Genomic DNA, 10,531 nt, shown 5'->3' with positions numbered 1-10,531 from the left:
GGGAGGGGGGGGAGGAAATAGGTCCGCTGACAGCGGAGTCTGCGCATTTCGCGTCACTCCGAACTTTCGGGAGAACCGCACAGGAAGAAGGTGGAGGTCTGCGCCATTTTTACTTTTCTGGTAATTATTTCCCACTCTCTGTTGTTTACAATACTGACCAAACTAGTGTTCGTTTGAAATAAACGAACATGTTTAAGCTACACAAAAGAGAAGAATGCGAGAGCCGCTCCATAAAAAAACGGTGACGCTGTCCTCCATGTTTGCCGCCGCGAGCCGCGATGAAACCTCCGAATAACGCAGAAAACCTAACATCGGTTTTACCGAAACATTCTAGATTAGCAAGTTGGTCAATACCGAAAGGTTCACGATTTTTTCAAGCCTTAAAAAAAGCGGCGCGGCCATGTAAACCGTAGTGGTGTCTGAAGACCTCTCCCCGACTGAACCATCAGGAGGAGGACAGGCTCAACAAAGACACAGCAGCGCTGCTGCTGATTGGCTCACGCTGAACACGTGACCCAAAGCAACGTTCACTTTAAATCAGATGAATTAGCTCGTTAACAAATGCGCAAACTGTTAACAGCAGCCATATAACGGGCTTTACGACATTTAGACTTGGATTATTCTAAGTTAGGAAATAAACTCTTTTATATACAAGATATAGTCAAAAATATAATATTCACTTAAACCAGCACATTTCTACATTAACTAGATTAACTGAGATTTTTACCATCAGTTTATTTTTATGGTAAACATTCTTTTATTTAGGTTTTGCCCTTTGATTTTAGTAAATATGCTTAAAGGTCAGATTTATAACTGCAGAAAATTATATGATTTATAAAAGGAGTGTTTTTAATACAGCCTTGAGAGACACATGCAAAAATACAAGAATGGGTGGTCAACAAATTATTACATTAAGAGAAAATAAAAACACGGTTAGTTTGAGGATAAGGCGTGTAATTTTAAAACATCTCAAAACACTGAAAAAATCTTTTAAAATATTCAATTATTGTAAAGATGAAGACAATTTGCTTCTGAAAGTACAATGTATAGGCATTTTAAAAATTCATGTTAAAATCAAACATAAAATTGTATAATGTACTTAGATTGCTCTCAGAACACATAACTTTATGACTTTGTGAACCAGTAAATAGCATTTAAGGCAGCTGTACTATTGGAACCAATAAGGGAGAGTTGGCCTATTGGTCAGACCAGTGCGCTTGTGCTCTTAGAAGGTACAAGTACCCAGGTTTCATCCCCACAGTCTCTACTCTGGGTTCCTGAGCAAGACCCTTGACCCCTGATTGCTCCCCAGGCGCCACACAGTGGCAGCCCACTGCTCCCCAAGAGGATGGGTCAAATGCAGAGAACAAATATCCCAATCATGGGACAATAAATTGATTTACATTACATTACCAGCCACAACACACAATGAATCCTGCTGTAATCCTCTGTCTGGGCCAAATTAAAAGTTAAACCCTATCATAAGAAATTAATTTTAGGCTCTCTGACCCATATTGAAATCCTCTGGATAGAAACAGGCTATAAATACACCACTGCTAAGATATATTTCTTTAAATTGGCATCGGCCTGGACATATGAAATAATTGAAATAATGAAGTCCCTTAACACAAAGATAGCATAGAAAACATATGAAGCTTAAAGGCTAAACGACTCCAGGCCCTGATTGGTTAACGTCAGGCGAATTAACAGAGAAGTCCAGATTCTCAGCTTCCAGGAGATGTCGGTATGTTCTCTCTGTGTTTTCAGTGGAACTTCTCTGTGATTGTGTGCTTGGAAGATATGTGCTTGAAACTCATCTTTCCCATTAGCGAGCGTTACTATGCAGGGATAATATGGAAATCACTCGCTTCATTTTGGTTTGATATGAACGCACAGAAACCACTACCACTGATGACCACGGGATGCCCATCCTGCCGCTCATCGGCTTAATCTGTTTTGTTGCTTGTACTCTGTCTCATGTATAATAACAGCAGCGTCTCCTTTATTATCTTCAGGTCTGTCTTTTTTTTTTTTTTTTTTTTTTTTTTGGTTGATACCAGCTGATGATCCCTAGTTCAGCTCTACAGCGCACTCATGTGATGGTTTCCACTAAATATCAGAAAGTTTTTGGCTCACAGAGCTGAGTGTTGCATATTTTTTTTTTTTTTTTTTTTTTAAACATCTCCCATGGCTATCATCATGGCTATCTTTAACACTGTTGTACTGCCCCCCCAGTGTTTTTTTTTTTATAGCCATCTTAGATTTAGTCTTAGTCTTCAGGATGAAAACTATTAATAGTTTTAGCTGCATTTAAGTCATTACAATATGTGATCGTTTTAGTCGGCTCAAGTTTTCTTTGTCAAAGATCCATGTTTAACTAATCAGTTCTCGTTATCATGAAAAAAAGGGGCGTCAACGAAATAATTTCATCATTGTTGATGAAAAAACGCTGCTGCCCCCTAGTGTTGAACGTAGGCTAATCTCTGCTCTTCAATAATAGATCAGCAACTGTAAACCAGTAGTTCTGGGTGTGTTACTTAAAAAAGGAACTAGTTATACTTACTAGTACTTCTCCCAAAAAGTTACTAGGGATAATAACTATGTAACTATTTTGTATCATTAATTAAAACAACTTGAAGTTTAATGTCCAAATATGATTTTTTTTTCATATTAAGGGATGATTGGAGGAGCTTAATTAGATCAAATCTGCCCCCTTACCTTTAAATATTGAGTTTCTCTCCCAATGAAGTCACACTCGCAGCTTGATAGAAGGTAGAGGGTGTAAAGGAGAAGGCGACACCCTCTACCCTCCCCAAAATAAAGCAGTTGTTGCTATGGCAACAGTGCATGGCAGTAGCTCTGTGATGCAGGTTGACATGGCATCAAACATTTGCCCCTTTTTTAAGCACATTTATACGGTCAACTACTAATGCTGTTTCATAGAGGACCTTCCCTTTAGCGATTGATGACTTTTACATTTTTTCCTAACCTGGGATTTTTTGTTATTGAGACAAAGAGGCAGCAAACCAGCAGAACTTACATTTGAATAGAGGTGAGTATTGGCATGAGTTTTGCGATTCGATACATATCGCGATACTTGGGTGACGATACGATATTATCACGATATTGCAGTATCACTATATATTGCCATGTTTTCCCCTGCTATCAAAATCAAATGATGAGATAAAACAGCAAGTTCTGTATATTTTCATCAGAAAATATTGATTAGGTATTATTATCCATGTTGTGTGGGGTTTTCTTCCACTGTGACTGCCTCAAATACAGATTTTGTGCTGCACGCACAGTTAAAGGGTTTCACAGCGCTTTCTGCCAGAGTGGTGGTGCAGAGGTAGCCCTTTTTTTTTTTTTAATCGATACTAAGAAGTGAAAGATCGATATTATATTGGGCAGCCGAATATCACGATATATCACCAAAACGATTATTTCCCACACCCCTACATTTGAATGGTAATGTTTCCTCTGCAGCTAGCTCGCCATTACGCCCGCTCCCTGAACGTAGCGAGTTTGAACTGATGCTGACCACTAGGTGGTTTGGGACAATCCTTAATGTAACGGACCTCCGGGGAACATGCAAATGGAGAGTTTAGGGTTAGTGTTTAGGGCCAGTGTTTAGGGTTAGTGTTTAGGGGCGGACTGGGACTGGGCCAGCATGAGCAAATCACAGCAACATTCAGCTTTGACCTCAGCAGGTGCTTTCACTTTAGGGACATCGTCATGAGTCTGCGTTGCCTTGTGTCTGTCCGCTTAAAATCCGCCCACATAACCGCTCTTCAGCCAATTCGCGTCATGTTTGCCTCTGTCTCTGTTCCCGCAGTTAAAACTCAAAGCAGTCCTCAACATTAAAGAGATGTAAAATTATATTTTCGACTTGTCAAAATTCCTTTGGAGAATCTCAAAAATATTTAGAGATACCTTGAACATTTTTTTAAATCTTGACGGACTTTTTATTTCAGATATCTTGAATGATCATTCTGACTCGTCAAATGAGGTAGTTAACAAAGGCATCTTAGCCTTTCTGGTGTTTGCCAGTTAGTGGTCTGCAACGATATATACATTTTGAATTCTCCAGTCTTTGAAACAAACCTTATTCCTGCAGTTCATCTTCAAACTGGATCAGAATTGCAGACAATGCTACATTTCACCTTGGGATTGTGTTGACCGCAGCATATTTGCAGTATGTCGATGTGTGGCAGCGTTTTTTAGCGTTCTCATAAAAACTGATCCATAACTTATCCAACGTATGTCAGCGTTTTTGCTCGATTTTTCATACGTCAGGCAAATGCTGGTCTAAATTGTCATGGTATGACAGGGGGTTTCATAAACTGTATTTATCTTAGAGTACAAGGCTTTAACCCTAACATTTGTAAACAGATAATCCATTAATTGATTATTCCTTTGTCAGTTTCTGGCTGTACATCAATACAAATGCCAACACAGTATTCCTAATGGATCCTACGCAACTCTCAGAGCTCAAGGACTCAAGAAATGTTTTTAAAATATGCAGTAATTCAAGCTTTAAGAAATTAGAAACATAACTTGTATAATTTGAAAATGCAAATATAACGTGCAATTTATCACATGGCTTTTATTGAAGAGAGTTGCAGAAGATCATGGACATCAGTTCCAATCCATGGAATAACAAAATAAATTTGCTCTTGTAGAAATCTTTTCTTTTATTATCCAGGGAATACTTCAAGAAGAGAAGGACATTCTCCATCCCACCCCCACCCCCCATTCTTTTTCATTCTCAATTAAAATCTCTAGTTCCAGTGTGAAATAAGCAGTTCCTGTTGTCATGGTGATTTCTCGCATGGCTTCTCACACTCGTTACACAAGTGTTCAACTCTGAGTGGACCTATCTAGGGTTGATGAGCTAATTCATAGCAGCGGTTGTGAAACCAAAAACTCAGAGTTCCCATAATTAAGCTAGATAAATTTAAAGTTGCAGATTTGAATTTAAGTTAGTTAAACCTGCTTTGTGAAACAGACCCCTCATCTTTTGCTGCTTAGTTATTAAACCCTGCTGTCAGCTACTGACTATGAACACCATTAAACTAGATTACCCTTTAGTTTGTGGACATTTATTAACCCTTTTGCCCCTCTCTCACATCAAATAGCAAATAAAGATCTGACTCTAAGATTGTCAGAATTTTGACACAAAATTACCACAAAGTATTAATGCATAACATGATAATTATGGAAGGAAATTGTATAATTTCCCTCTGAAACATCAAAAGCCAGATTATTTATTGTGAGTTTTTGTTGCATCAAATCAGCAGCACCTACAGAAGATAATGGACTGTTTTTATCAAACAAATGGAAAGTTTATGGTGACGTTTGTTTGTGCATATGGAAATAGAGCTTATCGAGAATGAAGTTCTTTTGATTTTAGTGCTCTGATATCAAAGTGAGACTGTAGAGTAGTGGCACAGCTGTCTGCTTTGTTTTCCGCAATGAGATGTGATTAATTTAAGGGACGCATCCTGTGAGCAAAGAGTCATGTTTGCCATGAATATTTATTGCATCCTTTTGTTAATACCAGAAAGAAGTGAGAGGAAGCTGGAGCATCAGGATGAGAAACTAAACTGTGGCGCAGATCAGAATATATTCAAAGCAAAAGAAAATCTGGGTCATTTAGTTTGATCCAAGCCGTTTCCTTTTACTGACTGAAATGAGACATCATCCCTCAAGAACAGATGTGATGCTTATTTTTTTTTATGTAAGGGAACTTTCTGCACACGAAATGTTTCCTTTGGTTTGATGCATAGAAACAGAAAGAGGTTCAGGCATCATTTGAGTCATGATCAGAGCAGAGGGAGGAAGTGCTATATTGGTTAGAAAAAAAACAATATTACAGGTAACAACATGACAAATATACAATGGAGTAGTTGGGCCAGGCTAGAGATTTTTCTTTCGAGAATAAAGTGATAAAATTAAGAGAATAAAGTTGTAACAATATGAGAATAAAGTCGTAATATTAGGAGAATAAAGTTGAAAAATAAGGATAATGAAGTCATCACACAACAACCCATTTCAGAAAGAAAGCTTCGGGCTCTGTCTGGCAGACTATGGTCGACCAGCCGCACCAAACAGCCACCAAAAAAAACCAAACAGCTGTATATGTTCATCAGAAGATTTTGATCATTGAGTTATTTTGGTATCCATGTTGTTTAGGGTTGTAGTCAGTCCACGTCTTCCACTGTGACTGCCTCAACTACAGATAAGGATGACCCTCTTCTCTCTTTCTCATCCATCATTCCTCTCTGACTCCGCTTCACTTTAGGTCCCTGTAGATTATGGACTCGGCGCTCAACGGTGTTCAGATGGACTCTCCAGAAAGGAGTGCGATGATGGAGCCGAGCGCCGCGGAAGTCTTGTGGGGTGAAGAGGATGAAGAGTTTTCACAGAGAGGAGTAAAGGAAGGGTTAAAACCCAAACCCAGGTTCTCATACACAGAGGTCAAGATGCTGCTGGACGAGGTGAAGAAGAACAGACACATCCTCCTCAGTAAGTTGACCCATTGACCCCTAAATGTGAAACAGGATCTCTGGCTGTGTCCGAACGTCCGCCACAACCCCTGATCCCTCAATCACTATATAGAGCAGAGAGTATATAGTGGACTTTATAGTGAACTCGGTTTAATGACCTCTGGGACAGATGGTCACTGCTTTTCACTCTCCATTGGTCACGTGACTCTGCGTGTCGTGTCGGGAAGTGACAGCCATAGGCGACAGCGGGTAGCTGTGACAACCAATCCCATGATGCTTTACAAATTGTTCCAGGATATATCTGCTCGATTAGTGACCATGGATAATCACTACTTTTCAAAGTGCATTGTGGGAAATTTGGAATCCACTCCTTTTTCATCCAGCAGAAGTTCAGACACTCATTTAAAATGCTGTATCCACTATATAGTCCCATATATAATGATTAGAGCGCACATTTGGACATTTAATATAATATATATAATATCCTGTTGGGCTTTAAGAAATGTTGAAACCTAAAGAGTTGAAGATGAAATAATTTAGACGTTGGCAGAGGAAGGGGAGGTTTTTAGGAAGGAGCAGGAGCTTCTGCTGATCCGCTGTATATATATATATATATATATATACACACACACACGAGAGCCATGGGTACTTGTTGATGGCATTAAAATTATTTCTAAGAGCATTAAAAGAGAATAAAAATCAATTAATTGGAGTTAATGGTTTCTGTATAAACCCTGAATAAAGAATAAGGGTTTATGAGCTTTGAAATTTTTCCCAATCCAATTAGATTGGATGGAGGACTTCTGAGAGGATCAGTTTCTACGTCATGCCATAGGCCTCAGTTCAGGCCTGGACTTTGACTAGGCCGTTCTGACACGCCTTCTAACCCATCCCTTCAGCTGAGTCTTGGTTCATTCGCAGCCTCTGGATTTAGTGCCATCAAGCTTCTATCAACCAGCTTCTCTCTCCCACTGCATGATACTGCTACAACTGTGTTACACTGAGGGGATTTAGTTTTCTGCTGTCTCTCCAACATGATGTATGACAGATTGCAAACATTCTTCCATAAAGGTCAGACTGTTGACCTTTCCACAGATTGTCCCACCTGAGCTGTTGGACCGTGCAGCTCCTCCACAGCTGCTGTGCGCCTCTTGGCTCCTTCTCTTCTTTGTGGGCTTTCCATCCTTGTTCCCTTTCTTCCTACTTTTTTTATCTCTTCCCTCTCTTGGTTTCATTCTGCCTGAGTAGAAATGTTAATGATGAATTTCTATTATAATATGAATTTCATTGAAGAACCAAAATGTGTTTTTTACCCTGAAAACAATGAAAAGTTGAAGATGAACTTGAAGCTAGAGGTTTCTTTATATTAGCATGTTTAACTTAAGGCCCTGACAGTGGGGGAAGGATACTAGGTCATGTTCTAAAGGGCATCACTATTCATCGCTGTTTGTTTATGTGAAAATGTCCCATTTGAGCGTTTTTTTCCCTCCAGAGAAGTTTAACTGCGGCGTGTCTGTGGATTTGAAGAAGCAGAAGTGGGCAGAAATCACAGATCAGATCAACGGTTTGGGAGAGAACCACAGAGAGGTCCGCTGAGCTTCATCACTATGAATGAATCCACCTGACCTGGAGTTCATCCATTCAAAGGATTTTGCCTTCTGCTGGTTCCACAGGTTCGTCAGATCATGAAGAAGTGGGCCGACCTTAAATGTGATGGAAAGCGCCGGATGTTGGCCCTGAGGGGCCCCAACGGCCCCAACCTGAGGAAGAAGAAACTGGGCCCAGTGGAGAGGATGGTCCACAGGATCCTGATGATGAGTCCTAACAGAGGTTAGAAGAAGTCTGAACGTAATCGTCTACAGAGCTGGGAACAGTATTTGCCTCCTCATTGATCAGTTCATTTAGGGTTTTTAATCACACTGAAACATTTCACGACATTAAAAAAAGGTTGATGTTAGATCAAAATAAGCTGAGTGGGGAAAATTGAACTTCATTCTTTATTCCGACCCAACCCGGAATTGTCTCATAAAGCAAAAATGTCTGTGTCAAGCTCACTGCAACACACTGCTGTAAGAGTATAACCAGGAAGCGAGGTAGGAGGGCAAAATAGGTTTAGCGCCACCACAGCACGGGATGGAGAATTACGCCCAGGAGCAAATGGATAAAAATAAAACGGAGGGGGAAAAAAACATGAATCGATTCTCCTGCAGCAAGCAGCCTCTCAAATATTCTGTGAACAGATGAATCAGTAGTGGACCATATGTGACCAAAGAAAACCAGAACATAACACCTACAGTCTGACATGGTGGTGGGATTTTCTGGGTTTGCTTTGAAGAATCTGCTCCTGACCAGAACATCCCGCATCACACTATGGTTCTGCAGCAGAACAATGATCCAAAGCATGGCAAAAAGACCTCTGAATAATGTCCTGAAGCGGCCTAATTAAAGTCTGGACCAAAGTCCTATTCAGATCCTGTTCTCCGCGCTTAAATTCACTGGTCTTACTAGAAACGTATCCAGTTTAGGGGTCCAGTGCCCCGGAGTGGGTGAGTGATCATCACAAACCCTGGATGCTGAGGTTGGAAGACATTCCTTTGGGTCACCGCTTTAGCCTTAAAAATGAACCAATGGCTGAAAACCCGCTGCCTGGTTCTGATCTGATAATAAAATCTGTTTGATGGTGACAAGAACTAAAAGTAAAAACCTCCTAAGTTAAACTGAGCTAACTTCAGAAGTAGCCGACCTGCCTGTAGCTGCTTAAAAACTGGATCTCTGTGGTTTGTCTGCTGTGGGCTTCTGAAGAAAATTGGCCATTTCAGGCAGCGAACAATCAAATCTAACTTCAGATCTAACCAAGGCTCCAGCTGGTACTTTAACTGCTTTCATGTCCGGGTTCTTAGATGGCGAGAACGATCAGGACATGAGTCCCGATGAGGATTTTCCAAAGACTTTCCAGAAAGGTCAGTTCCTGAACGCAGCCCCCTATTCCTACCTGAGCCTGAGTGAGAACTCAGAGTCTAACAGAGGAGTTCTCTCCTTCGACAAGTCGCCTCACTCCTCATCAGAGAAAGAACTCGGTAAGTCCGTGTTCTGTCAGCCCAGTTGATTCGATCATTGCAGAGTTAACTTTTGTGTTTCCGCTTCCATCTTTAAACGGACTGGACCAGAACTTCCACAGTCCAAAATTGGGCTCAAGAGACGGGAGAACTAACTCCATTTATTCATTATTTAACTTATCTAATTTTCATCCAGGTATTTATGTTTTACTTTGTCATTTATTAATGTTTGTAACTCTCTTAAATCTTTAATACTTGTGTAAAATGAGCGGAAAATGCATAAAAAAATTGAAAAAGATGTCTTTAAAGGATTTCAACAAGTAGACACAGAACGAATAGACCCAGAGGGGATAGATGCAGAGTGGTTCTACACAGGGTGGGTCCGTTTGTGGGTTTCCTCTGTGGCATCTGACCCTCTGGATCAGCTGGTTCTGTTTGGATGAAAGAAGGAAACATTGAGAGTTAACTGGAACCATGGGCATGGTCCGGTCGGTTCCAAAGGTTCTGTTTTTGGTGACACAATGTTTCTGATGTTCCACAGAAGAACTGATGGGTTCCTCCCCAGAGTTCAGCCAGGCTGATGATGAAGGTAAGAAGATGAAGAATGTTTGTTCTTCTTCTTTAACATAAGAGAAGTTGAATCTGCCTAAAACCCGATTGGTTCTGTTCAGTGTGGCGCTAAGACCCAGAGGACCAGACTAAGTTTTTGTGCTTTTCTTCTCCAGCTGCTTCCTCCCAGGACCTTTTGGCCAGAGACTCCAGGCAAAGAGTCATCCACACGTACTCCAGGACCCATCAGAACCAGAACCACATCCAGAGCTCCCCTCATGCAGTCTCCTCCTCCAGTTTCCCCTCAGATGCTGCCGTTTCTACCTCCTTCTCTGCAGCTCCTCCATTATCTCCTGGAGGCTCCAGGATGCCTCCTTTGCTCCTCCGTCCTTCCTCCTCATCACTTGCAACTAACGG

General features: G+C 40.7%; 1 pseudogene; it reads left to right on the top strand.

Annotated features, from left to right (window-relative positions):
• Positions 1-10,531, top strand: part of LOC107104740 — an 11,605-nt pseudogene continuing 1,074 nt past the window's right edge.

The sequence above is a fragment of the Cyprinodon variegatus genome, unplaced genomic scaffold (genome assembly GCF_000732505.1).
Source record: "Cyprinodon variegatus isolate N-32 unplaced genomic scaffold, C_variegatus-1.0 Scaffold1865, whole genome shotgun sequence".
NCBI lineage: Eukaryota > Metazoa > Chordata > Actinopteri > Cyprinodontiformes > Cyprinodontidae > Cyprinodon > Cyprinodon variegatus.
Note: the sequence above shows the minus strand (reverse complement) of the source record. Positions and strands in the feature narration are given on the sequence as shown.